At 43.1% G+C, this 14,443-nt stretch overlaps 1 long non-coding RNA gene across 1 annotated transcript in view; it reads right to left on the reverse strand.

Moving 5' to 3' along the window:
* Positions 1-544: 544 nt before the first annotated feature.
* LOC142175510 (uncharacterized) overlaps positions 545-14,443 on the reverse strand; it is a 35,798-nt gene continuing 21,899 nt past the window's right edge. The window contains exon 3 of the long non-coding RNA XR_012704615.1: positions 545-737. This is a non-coding gene — a long non-coding RNA (uncharacterized LOC142175510). The remainder of the gene's footprint in view (positions 738-14,443) is intronic.

The following is a 14,443-nucleotide window of genomic DNA, read 5'->3' on the forward strand; positions in this document are numbered from 1 at the left end:
CGTTATTAATAGCCCTAAGAGTTTAAATTTATGCTTAAATTTCTATTTATAGTCCATTTAGGTATTTAAATCATCAATTTAGTGATTTAGGGTTGATGTCTTAAATTTCAATTTCGCCTATCAAATTTCATGTTCAAATGATGAATATTAAGATAAATTCATGATATAAACTCAAGGACATATTTATATCACTTACACCAAACTTTTGATTAAAAATCTAATCCAAAACTCTCAGAACCGAGCTCCAAAGATCTCATAATGATGCAGAATGAAATAAAATTATGAAACTAGACTATTTATACTTTTTTATTTTTTATACTCATGTTGTAGGCCCCGCGGCGCACGCACAGGCCTTGTACTCTTGTCATGACCCAAAACCTCATATGTTGTGATGGTGCCTATAGCAATACTAGGCAAGCCGACAATCACAATTAACCATGCATCTTTAAATTGAAAACATAATGAAATAAGCTTAATAGTGAAAATCTCATAACAACTGATAAGAAAATACCACAGCTCAATACAAATCCCCCAAAATCAGGGTGTCACTGATTACATGAGCAACTAAATGACAATACAGTCTAACAGCTAAAAACGACTGTCTAGAAGGATAGAACAGTGCAAATAAGCTAAAAAAGGAGAGTCGAGGTCCGCGGACACCAAAGCAGCTACCTCAATAGCCTCCAAGCAGATGAAACTCCACAGCTAGCAATCGTCGTGTCCAGAAGTATCCGGATCTGCACACGAAGTACAGAATGTAGTATGAGCATAACCGATCCAATGTACTCATTAAGTAACAGGACTAACCTTGGGCTGAAAGCAGTGACGAGCTCAGAAAGGTACAGTCCAAACTCAAATTATAACAGTACAGATATGACAGAAAAAATGACAATAATATCTCAGAGAAAACTTGTAATCAGTTGGTACATAGTACAAGCATGTAGACATGCTTTCAAGTTAACAGTTTCAGCTCAACACGGATAAAAATATGCCAAGTATGATTGATATAAGGAATGCTACATCTCTATATCTACATGTCAATGTACATGTCGCATATAATGCATCACAATGATAGCCTCACATACTCCCACTCTCAGAGTACTTAATTTGACTGTCTCAACTTTTACGCATCACACTCCGTCACTCAGCATTGTACGGTACCTACGCGCACTGCTAGTATGTTAGACTTTGGATGGTCGGATCCTGCCCAAGCGCTAGTAAAAACCTGTTGCGGTACACAACCCGATCCCATCATGAATCAATAATACCTGCTGCGGCGTGCAACCCGATCCCATCATGAATCAATAAAACTTGATGTGGCGTGCAGCCCGATCCCATCAATATCACTCACAATCAGGCCATCGGCCTCACTAAGTCATTAATCTCTCCAGTCTTTCGGGTTCACAACACGCATGCCAATCAGCCCAAAACAATGATACATGATATAATAATAAATGGTAACAGAGACTGAGATATGTTATGCAAATGATGAATGCGACTGAGTACATAACTGCAATTTAAGAAAATAACTCAACAGTAAAAGAACGACCTCTATGGGTCCCAATAGTATCAGAGTATAGCCTAAGCATGATTTCTAAAATGAATCATAGCTAAATTTCTCTAACACATGGAGAATACATGAATAATATCAAGATTTGATAACTACATAGTTTCATGGAATCAACCGAGTTATAATTTCTACGGTGCTCGCCCACACGCCCGTCACCTAGCATGTGGGTCACCTCAACACCAACCATATGTCACGACCTAAAACCCGACCCGTCATGATGGCGCCTATCATGGAACTAGGCCAGCCTCAACTCAAGAATCCAACACCGCATAAGTATATTTTTAAACAAGAAACACAGAAGCAACAATTCATTAAGGAACATTTTTGAAAACCAAAATAAAATCCAAATTTCGATACAACTGCCCAAAACTGGGGTACCACTGATTTCATGAGCATCTAGAGGAGAACATAGACTATTACAATGTTTAAAGAAAACATACTGAAATACATCTAGAGATAAAGAGGGAGAGTCAAGGCCTGCGGATGCCGTGCAAATACCTCAATAGTCTCCTAAGCCTGCAACCTCGATCAGCAATTGACATTAGGACCAAAAGTGTCTGGATCTGCACGCAAGGTGCATGAGGTAACGTGAGTACACCAACTCAGTAAGTAATGAGTCCAAACTATGGACTGAAAGGTAACGACGAACTCAACCTCGACGGATATAATAGAGTTAACGTACAGAAACGTAGGCATGCTTTTAGTTAAATAGACAGCTCAAAGCAATAAGGTAAATACAGATCTGAACAGTTTAAGATATGTAACTCAACTGCCTCTACATGCCAATGCACCGACTATATGAAAAACACAATGTACTCCCACTCTTAAGTGCTCAACCACTCGGTACTGAATATGGCCATTCGGCCCAGGGAAATCCATCCCGGAACATATACAACACTGACTGTGAGTCACTCAGTACCGAGGAAAAAGGGCAATCCAACCCTGAAGAGAAATCCATCTCCAAGTATATATGTAAATACTCAACCACTCGGTACCGTATATGGCCATCCGACCCAGGGAAATCTATCCTGGAACATATTCATCACTGACTATAAGTCACCTGGTACCAAGGAAAAAGGGTAATCCAACCCTGTGGAGAAATCCATCTCCAGATATTAATACTTCGGACAAATCCATGTCCTAGGAAATCCATCCCTCAATAATATCATCCGCGCCCACTAGGGGTGTGCAAACTCCGCAGGGGATCCTACGACCCAAGAACTATCATAATCAATATAACTGTTGCAGCGTGTAGCCCGATCCCATAGCTGTCCCTCATAATCAGGCTCTCGGCCTCACTTAGTCATCACCCTCCAATCTCACCCACGAGCTTACAATGTCACGGAAACTAGCCCGGAAACAATGATATATTATGCCAATAACAACAACTGAGACTGAGATATGATATGAAATACTTGAATATGAATAAGTACAAAATAATAGTGAAATCAGTGAAATGGCAACAAGAAACGACCACTAGGGGTCCCAACAGTATCGGCGTGAAGCCCTAACATGATATCTAGCATGTTTTGCAACTCAATTACTTTATCACATAATGGAAACACGGATATCAATAAGAAGGAGTCATTAAACAATGCCACGAAATGAACCAGGTCACGATTCTCACGGTGCACGCCCGCACGCTCGTCACTTGGCATGTGCGTTACCTCAATACTAACCACATAACATGTAGTTCGGGGTTTCAAACCCTCAGAACCAAGTTTGAAAGCGTTACCTACCTCAAACCGAGCAAAATCCTACTCTGCAATGCCCTTGCCTCTCGACTCGGCCTCCGAATGCCCCGAATCTACCCACAAGCAATACAATACGATCAATATAGGCTAGAGGAATCAATTCCACAAGAAAAATACCAAATTCATAGCCAAAATCCGAAATTGTCTCAAACCCGGACCCCGGGCCCACATCTCGAAATCTAACAAAAGTTACAAAACCCGAAAGCCCATTCACTCATAAGTCTAACCATACTAAATTTATCAAAATCTGACATCATTTGCCCCTCCAGATCCCCAAAATTCACTCTCCCAACCTCAAGCCCTAATCTCCCAAATTTCACCTCAAAAACTCCCCAACTAGGTGTAAAATCAATGGGGAAATACCATTATTGAAAATAAATAAGCACAAGGACCTTACCTCAGTAATCAGTTCAAAACCCTCTTCAAAATCCTCAAAAATTCGAGTTCCAAAATGTGAAAATGGTGAAAAATCTTAAAGTCCCGTTTTTATATGTTTCTGCCTAGCAATACCGCACCTGCGGTCCAAAATGTCGCTTCAGCGATGCTGCATCTGCGGTTAATCACACGCACTTGCGAGCCTCGCCCGCTTCTACGGTCCTTGCCTTTCTCGCCTTTTCCGCATCTGCGCTTACGCAGATGCGTACCAACCCTCGCACATGCGCTTCCAGACCAAACCACTCTTGCCCGCACCTGCGAGCACCTCTTCGCTTCTGCGGTCCGCGCCAGTGGGCTCCCCACCGCAGGTGCGAAAACACTAGAACCAGACCACTTCAGCAATTCTTCAAACTTCAATCTTGTTCCGTTAACCACCGGAAATCCACCCGAGGTCGTCGGGACCTCAACCAATCATACCAACGCATCCCATAACATCATACGAACTTAGTCGAACCTTCGAATCACTCAAGACAACATCAAATCACCAAATTACACTCAGATTCAAGGCTAAGAACTTTTAAACTTCCAAATTCAACCAACGATGCCGAAACCTACCAAATCACGTCCGAATGACCTCAAATTTTGCACACAAGTCAAAAACGACACCACAAACCTACTCCAACTTCTGGAATTCCATTCCGACCTCGATATCAAAATTTCCATTGCCGACTAAAATCACCAAAATTCTAACTTTCGCCAATTCAAGTCTAATTCTACCGCAGACCTCCAAATCACATTACAGACGCACTCCTAAGTCCAAAATCACCTAACGGAGCTAACAGAACCATCAAAATTCAAATCAGGGATCGTTTACACATAAGTCAACGTCCGGTCAACTTTTCCAACTTAAGCTTTCAACTAACAAACTAAGTATCTCAATTCACTCCAAAACCACTTTGGACCTAAACCGACTAACCCAGTAAGTCATAATACAGCTTTAGAACACAAAAGAAGCAGAGATAGGGGGAATGGGGCTACAACTCTCGAAACGACTGGTCGGGTCGTTAAATCCTCCCTCTCTTAAACAAACGTTCGTCCTCGAACGAGTTTAGAAACATACCTGAAGTCTCAAATAGCTATGGATATCTGCTCCGTATCTCCCGTTCAGTCTCCTAAGTAGCCTCCTTCACGAGCTAACCTCTCCACTGCACTTTCATTGAAGCTATATCCTTTGATCTCAACTTTCAGACCTGACGCTCCAAAATAGCCACCGTCTCCACATCATAAGTCAAGTCACCATCTAACTGAACCGTGCTGAAATTTAAAACATTAGACGAATCGCCGATATACTTCCGGAGCATAGAAACATGAAATACTAGATGCACACCTGACAAGCTAGGTGGTAAAGCAAGCTCATATGCCACCTCTCCAATCCTCCGAAGCACCTCAAACGGCCCAATAAACCGAGGACTCAACTTGCCCTTCTTCCCAAATCTCATAACACCCTTCAGGGGTGAAACCTTCAGCAAAACCTTCTCCCCAATCATGTAAGACACATCACAGACCTTTCTGTCGGCATAACTCTTTTGTCTTGACTGCACCGTGCGAAGTTGCTCCTGAATCAATTTCACCTTATCCAATGCATCCTGAACTAAGTCTGTGCCCAAAAACCTAGCCTCACCCAGCTCAAACCAACCTACTGGAGATCTACACCGCCTCCCATATAAATCCTCATACGGAGCCATCTAAATACTCGACTGATAACTATTGTTGTAGGAAAACTCCGCGAGTGGAAGAAACTGGTCCCATGAACCACCAAAATCAATGACACAAGCACGCAACATGTCCTCCAATATCTAAATAGTGTGCTCGGACTGCCCGTCTATTTGAGGGTGAAATGTTGTGCTCAACTCAACCTGAGTGCCCAACTCTCGCTGCACGGCCCTCTAAAACTGCGATGTAAAGTGTGTGTCTCTGTTTGAAATGATGGAAATTGGCACCCCATGAAGGCGAACAATCTCTTTGATGTAAATCTCTGCCAACCAGTATGAAGAATAGGTAGTACACACAGGAATGAAGTGTGCTCCCTTGATTAGCCGATCCACAATCACCCAAATAGCATCAAACTTCCTCGAAGTCTGTGGAAGCCCAACTACAAAATCCATGGTAATTTGCTCCCACTTCTACTCTGGAATCTCTATCTGGTGAAGCAAGCCACTCGGCCTCTGATGCTCATATTTCACCTGCTGACAATTGAGACATCGAGCTACAAATCCAACTATGTCTTTCTTCATCCTCCTCCACTAATAGTGTTGTCTCAAATCCTGATACATCTTCACGACACCCGGATGGATGGAATACCACGAGTTATGGACCTCCTCACGAATCAACTCCCGAAGTCCATGTATATTGGGCACACATATCCGGCCCTGCATACTCAATACCCAGTCATCACCAATAGTCACATCCTTGGTATCATCAAGCTAAACCTTGTCCTTGAGGACAAGCAAATAAGGATCATCATACTGACACTCTCTGATGCAATCAAATAAGGAAGACCGAGAAACCACACAAGCTAGAACCCGACTGGGCTCCGAAATATCCAATCTCACTAGCTGGTTGGCCAAAGCCTGAACATCAACCGCAAGAGGTCTCTCCCCAACAAGAATAAATGCAAGACTACCCATACTCACTGCCTTCCTACTCAAGGCATCGGCCACCACATTAGCATTTCCTAGATGGTACAAAATGGTAATATCATAGTCCTTTAGTAGCTCTAACCATCTCTGCTACCTCAAATTGAGATCCTTCTGCTTGAACAAGTGCTGGAGGCTGCGATGACCAGTAAACACCTCACAAGACACACCATAGAGGTAGTGCCTCCAAATCTTCAACGTGTGAACAATGGCAACCAGCTCCAAATCATGAACATGGTAGTTCTTCTCATGAGGCTTCAACTGACACGAAGCATAATCAATCACTCTACCCTCATGCATCAAAACACACCCGATACCGATCCGAGAGGCATCACAATATACTAAATAAGACCCAGAAGCTGACGGCAAAACTAATACTGGAACTATGGTCAAGGCAGTCTTGAGCTTCTAAAAGCTCGCTTCACACTCGTCCGACCACCTGAATGGAGCACCCTTTTGGGTCAATTTGTTCAAGAATGATGTAATAGACGAGAAACCTTGAACGAACCGGTGGTAATAACCCACCAAACTAAGAAAGCTACAAATCTCTATGGTTGAGGATGGTCTGGGCCAACTCTGGACCGCCTCTATCTTCTTTGGATCCACTTGAATACCCTCACTGGACACCACGTGCTCCAAGAACGCCACTAAACTGAGCCAGAACTCACACTTGGAGAACTTAGCATAAAGCTTCTCTTCCTGACTCGCTGCGACACAATCTACAAATGAAGGGCATGCTCCTCCTAGCTACGAGAGTACACCAGGATATCATCAATGAATACAATAACAAACGAGTCGAGATAAGGCTGGACCATACTGTTCATCAAATCCATGAACATTGTTGGGGCATTGGTCAGCCCAAAAGACATCACAAGGAGCTTATAATGACCATATCGGGTCCTGAAAGGTGTCTTAAGAATTTCCGAGTCGTGATACCAACTTGTCAGACCATCTGCTGGGCCTTGAAGAATGAAATCACTCTACTGGGAATATAATCCGATGAACCTCGCCACTAAATCTGTGGTACTCTCGGCATAGCCAACGTCACCGTCTTAGCATAATAGTCCAGAATAACATGACACAGAGACAACCAATACATGCCCAATATTACATCAAAGTCAACCATACTAAGCAACAACACATCCACTCTAGTCTCTAGTCCCCTAATAGTCACTACACATGACCGATATACACGGTCCACAACAATAGTAACGCCCATCGGTGTAGATACATGAACAAATGAAATAAGAGACTCGCAGGGCGTATCCAAATAATGAGCAAATACGGCGACACATACGAAAAAGTGGAACCAGGATCAAATAATACATAGGCATCCCTGTGGCAAACTGAGATAATACTTGTGATCACAACATCTGAAGCAATAACATCTGGTCTGGAAGGGAGTGCATAGACACAGGCCTAACCGCCACCTGATCAGCCTCCCCCTCTAGGGCGACCCCTAGCTGACTAACCTCCACCCGGGCTGGTTGGGCGGGGGGTGAAGTAACTGGTGCTGAAGTCAAAGGCTGACTCCTCTGCTGGGGTGAACCTCACGTAAGGCGAGGACAGAACCTCTTGATATGACCCAATTCTCCACACTTAAAGCAACCTCTATCGGCCACTGGCAATGGGGACTGAAGGGAGCCCCGAGCACCGGGATACCCGCTAGAAGGGTCAGGAAGAGTAGGGAGGAGTTACAAATTAAAGATAGCTAGAACTCTTCCACCATGGAAGAGTATAGCATTAGAACTTTAGTTAATCTTATTCTACTAACTCTATATATTTCAGGATGTTCTCATTTCACTGGCACACACAAACGCTGAAGTTAAATGAGAGTTGAGAGCAAAATAAAAAGGTATTTTGCAAGCAATTCCTATGTGATTCAAGTGTCCAAACTGAGGCTACATGAAGCAGATAGAAGAACCAGTTCCAAGTGTCTGCCTTTTATTCTAGTTCAATTGTAGTATGGCTTTTGAGTTATACCTTTCAGCTTTCTTATAAGCAAATTGTACTAGGTACTCTGAGTGTAGTGTTCAAGTTAAAGTTAACTTGAACTTGTCGCAACAGTCTGAGGTTGGTTCCCACAAAGATTTAAAAGTAATCCTTAGGTTTACAAGAGTTTTGTAAATGCTGTTTTTGGCTCAGTGATTTAGTGAAGTATTGAGAAAAATTCTACTGGGTATTAGGTCATAGTTTTTTTACCTTTTGAGCCGGGTGTTTTCCACATAAAAATACTTGTATTCTTTACTTTCTGTATTTATTACCGCAATAATAGTATAAGGAACACATAGAAGAACCAGGTCCTTCTATAATCTGTGCACGTGAAAAACTGGACAGCGCACAAATCACCCCCACGCTTGTATGGTATTGAAGTATAAAACATTAACCCAAAAAGTAAACCATGGGCCCACATCTCGGAATCTGACAAAATTATCAAAATCCGAATGCCCATTCAACAACGAGTCCAACCATACAAAAATTACCCAATTCCAACATCAAATGGTCACTCAAATCCCCAAATCTTACTCTCCAATCCTCAGTCCAAAATTCCCTAAATTCCACCTTAAAAACACATAATCTAGGTGGGAAATTCTATGGGTATTCAGTATTAATAGATAAAAACGACCAAAAGTTGCTTAACTCTTCAAATCTAGTGAAATCCCTCTCAAATACCGCCTCCAACCGAGCTTGCAATGTCCAAAAATGAAGAAATCTCGGAACAGTTCGAATTTATATTCTGCCCAAGCATTTTCATTTCTGCGGTCCATTTAGCCGCTTCTGTGGACAACACTCAACACCCGACCTACCGTACCTATGGCCCAACCATCTCACCTGCGAGACCGCTTCTGTGGTCCACCCTTCGCTTCTGCGCGTTCGCTTATGTGCATTCCTCTCCACTTCTGCGATCGCTAGCCATACCTACTAAATTCCGCATCTGCAGAGACTTGTTGCATTTGCGGGCTCGCTAATATGGAAAAATTCCTCGCACTTGCGACCACTGCCGTTCCTACAAGACCACACATCTGACCCCTGGCTCGCTTCTACAGTCTTGCACATGCGACCAATCCTCCGTAGGTGTGATGGCACCAGACATCAACAACATCAGAAATTCTTCTAAGTCCAATTTCAATTCGTTAGCCATCCGAAATCCACCCAAGGCCCCCGGGAACTCAACTAAGCATATCAACAAGTCCTAATACATCATACGAACTCACTCAAAGCCTCAAATCGCATCCAACAACACTAAAACCACGAATCGCACATTGATTCAAGTCTAATGAACTTATAAACTTCTAACTTCCAAAACTAATGCCGAAACATACCAAACCAACTCCGATGACCTCAAATTTTGCACACAAGTCATAAATGACACAACGTACCTATTCCAACTCCCGGAATTAAAATCCGAGCCCGATGACAACAAAATCAACCCTCGGTCAAACTTCTTACCTCTCCAAACTTCAACTTTTCCAACTTTTGCCAATTCAAGCCAAAATCATCATACAGATCTATATCCGGACACACCCCTAAGTCCAAAATCACTATACAGAGCTATCAAAATCATCAAGACTTCATTCCGGAGTCATTTACACATAAGTCAATATCCGGTCAACTCTTTTAACTTAGGCTTCCAACCTTGGGACTAAGTGTCCTAATTCATTCTGAAAAATCTCCGAAACCAAACAAACTACCCCGACAAGTCACATAACATCAAACAAATACAGAATAAGTAATCAATGGGGGAACGGGGCTATAATACACAAAATGACTGGCGGGGTCGTTATATTCTCCCCCTCATCAACAAATATTCGTCCTTTTTAGAATCATACCTTGTCTCAAATAGGTGTGGATATCTGTTTCGCATCTCCCGCTCGGTTTCCCAAGTTGCCTCCTCAATAGGATGCCATTTCTTCTGCACCTTCATTGAAGCTATATTTTTTTTACCTCGACTTTGGAATATACCGGTCCAAAATGGCCATTAACTCCACATCATAAGTCAAATCATTATCTAACTGAACTTTAATAAAGTCCAAAATATGAGATGGATCGCCGAAATACTTCTGGAGCATGGAAACATGAAACACTAATTGAACACTCGATAGACTAGGTGGCAATGCAAGCTAGTAAGCCACTTCCCCAATCCTCTCAAGCACCTCAAAAGAGCCAATATATCGAGGGCTTAACTTTCCCTTCTTCCCGAACCTTATAACACCCTTAATGGGTGAAACTCTGAGCAATACCTTCTCTCCCACCATGTAAGCTACATCACGAACCTTCCGATCAGTGTAACTCTTTTGTCTAGACTGCATCGTGCGAAGACAATCACGAATTAACATAACCTTTTCTAAAACATCTTGAACCAAGTTAGTACCCAATAGCCTAGCCTCACCCGACTTAAACCAATTGACCGGAGAGCGACACCACCTCCCATACAATGCCCCGTACGGAGCCATCTAAATACTCGATTGGTAACTATTGTTGTAGGCAAACTCCGCGAGCCGCAGAAACTGATCCCTAGAACCCCCAAAATCCATGACACAAGCACATATCATATCTTCCAATATCTGAATGGTGTGCTCGGACTGTCCGTCGATCTGAGGGTGTAATGTTGTACTCAACTCAATCCATGTGCCTAACTTTCGCCGCACTATTCTCCAAAACTGCGATGTGAACTGCGTGCCCCGGTCTGAAATGATGGACATCAGTACATCGTGAAGGTGAAAAATCTCGTGGATATAGATCTCAGCCAACCGCTCCAAAGAATAGGTAGCCTCAACTAGAATGAAATGTGCAAACCTAGTCAACTGGTCCACAATCATCCAAATAGCATCAAACTTCTTCAAAGTCCGTGGGAGCCCAACTATGAATTTCATGGTGATATGCTCTCATTTCTACTCCGGAATCTCAAGCCTCTGAAGCAATCCACCCGGCCTGTGATACTCGTACTTCACTTGCTAACAATTTAAGCACCGAGCTACAAACCCCACTATATCTTTCTTCATTCTCCTCCACCAGTAGTGCTGCCTCAAGTCCTGATACATCTTCGCGGCACCAGGATGAATGAAATACTGCAAACTATGGGCCTCCTCAAGAATAAACTAATGTAACCATCTACATTAGGCACATAAATTCGACCCTGCATCCGCAACACCCATCACCCCCAATAAAAACCTCCTTGGCATCACTGTGCTGAACCTGTCCTTAAGGACAAGAAAATGGGGGTCATCACACTGACGCTCTATGATGCGATCATATAAAGATGACCTAGAAACCACATAAGCTAGAACCCGACTAGCCTCCGAAACATCTAACCTCACGAACTGATTGGACAAAGCCTGAAAATCTGATATAAGCGGCCTCTCATGGGATTAAATGCAAGTCTACCCATACTCATCACCTTTCTACTCAAGGCATCGGCCACCACGTTGGCCTTCTCGGGATGATACAAAATGGTAATATCATAGTCCTTTAGCATCTCTAACCATCTCTGCTGCCACAAATTTAGATCATTTTACTTGAAGAAGTGCTGAAGACAACGATGATCCGTAAATACCTTATATGACATGCCGTAGAGATAATGCCTCCAAATCTTCAATGCATGGACGATAACTGCCAACTCTAAATCATGAATGGGTTAGTTCATCTCATGAGGCTTCAATTGGCATGAAGCATAAGCGGTCACTCTACCCTCTTGCATCAAGACACACCCAATATCAATGCGAGAAGCATCACAATATATTGTATAAGAACCCGATGTTGAAGGCAAAACTAGAATTGGAGATGTGGTGAAGGCAATCTTGAGCTTCTGAAAGCTCTCCTCACACTCATTCGACCACCTGAATAGAGCACCCTTCTGGATCAACCTGGTCAAAGGCACAACAATGGACGAAAAACCCTTCACAAAGCAGTGATAATATCTGGCCAAGCCGAGAAAACTCTGAATCTCAATAGCCGAAGACTGTCCGGTCCAACTCTAAACTGCCCCTATCTTCTTCGGATCCACCTTAATCCCCTCACTGGACATCACGTGCCCCAAGAACGCCACCGAACTAAGCCAAAACTCACAACTTGGAGAACTTGGCATAAAGCTTCTCCTCCCTTAACCTCTGTAGTACAATCCTCAGATGTTGTGCATGCTCCACCTGGCTACGTGAGTACACCGGAATATCATCAATGAATACTATAACAAATGAATTAAAATATGGATGGAATACACTGGTCATCAAATGCATGTATATTGTTGGGGCATTGGTCAGCCGAAAAGGCATCATAAAGAATTCATAGTGACCATAGTGGGTCCCAAATGTCATCTTCAGAACATCCAAGTCCCAAATCTTTAAATGGTGATACTCATACCTTAAATTAATCTTAGAGAACACTCCAGCTCCCTGAAGCTGGTCAAATAAGTCATCAATGCGCAATAAAGGATATTTGTTCTTAATTGTAACTTTGTTCAACTGTTTATAGTTAATGCACATCCACATAGTACCATCTTTCTTTTTCACAAACAGAACCAGTGCACCCCAAGGCGACACACTAGGCCTAGTGAATCCCTTATCAAGAAGCTCTTGAAGTTGCTCTTTCAATTCCTTCAACTATAGAAATAGGCTGAGTGTCCTGCACCAAGTCAATACCAAAATCAATGTTCCTGTCAGGTGGCATGATCGATAGGTCAGTAGGAAATACATCTAGAAAGTCTTGCACTACCAGAACAGAGTCAATAGTAGGAGTATCAGCATCAACGTCTCTCACAAATGCCAAATATGACAAATACCCTTTCCCAACCATCTATTGGGCCTTCAAATATAAAATCATCCTACTGGGAACATAGTCCAGAGAACCTCTCCACTCGATCCTAGGTAATTCTGATATCGCTAACGTCACGATCTTAGCATGGCAGTTCAGAATAGCATGACATGGGGACAACCAATCCATACCAGAATCACATCGAAATCAACCATACTAAGCAATAAGAGATCAACTCTAGTTTCCGATCCCCAATAGTCACCACACACAACTGATACACATAGTCCACAATAATAGAATCACCCACCGACATAGATACATGAATAGGTGAAACTAGGGACTCACGGGGCATATCCAGATAATGAGAAAAATATGATGATACATACGAAGAAGTGGAGCCAAGGTCAAATAATAAAGAAACTTTCCTGTGGCATACTAAGACAATACTTGTGATTAGTGCATCTAAAGCAACAACCTCCGGCCTGGCAAAGAAGGCATAACATCGAACTTGACCTTCATCTGATTGTCCTCCCCTCTAGGGTGACCTCTAGCTGCCTGAGCCCCTCCCCGAGCTGACTAAGTGGGTGGTGAAGTAACTAGAGCGGAAGTCTCAACCTAACTCCTCTACTGAACTAGACCTCCCAAAAGACGGGTCAATACCTCTTCACATGACCAAACTCTCCACACTCGAAGCAACCCCACTCTGATAATGGAAGCAAGTACTGAAGCGGACCCCGAGAACCAAAATAACTAATAGCGGGACCTGGAATAGATTAACCCTAAACTGATGGAGCAAAAGATGAACTCTGAGTTAGGAGGGCATTGAGAGATGACTGACCCGGACAAGCATTGTATAAACCATGGCTAGATGATGCACCACGATGAACAGGACGAGCCATAAGAACGGGCCTATAAGGACAACCCCTGCTATGGTGGGACTGCCCTCCAGAAGAAACACCACTGAAACTACCCAAACCACGAGGCTTCTTGGCCTCCCTCTCCTCAGGCTCCTGACTACAGACCTGCTCTAGCTTCCTAGCAATATCAACCACCTCATCGAACCTAGCACCCAATGTAAGCTCTCGAGTCATAACAAAGCACAATACATAGTTGAGGCCATCAATGAACCTCCTAATCATCTCACTCTCTATAGGAACCAACCAGATCGCATGATGATCCAACTCTAAAAATCCCATCCTATACAGGGTCATGGACATACCTTCTTAGTGTAGCTACTCAAACTACCTCTACGACTCCTCCCTACGGGTCGGTGGGACAAAAATCTCCAAGAAGAGAACGAA

Source organism: Nicotiana tabacum, chromosome 21 (genome assembly GCF_000715075.1).
Source record: "Nicotiana tabacum cultivar K326 chromosome 21, ASM71507v2, whole genome shotgun sequence".
Lineage (NCBI taxonomy): Eukaryota > Viridiplantae > Streptophyta > Magnoliopsida > Solanales > Solanaceae > Nicotiana > Nicotiana tabacum.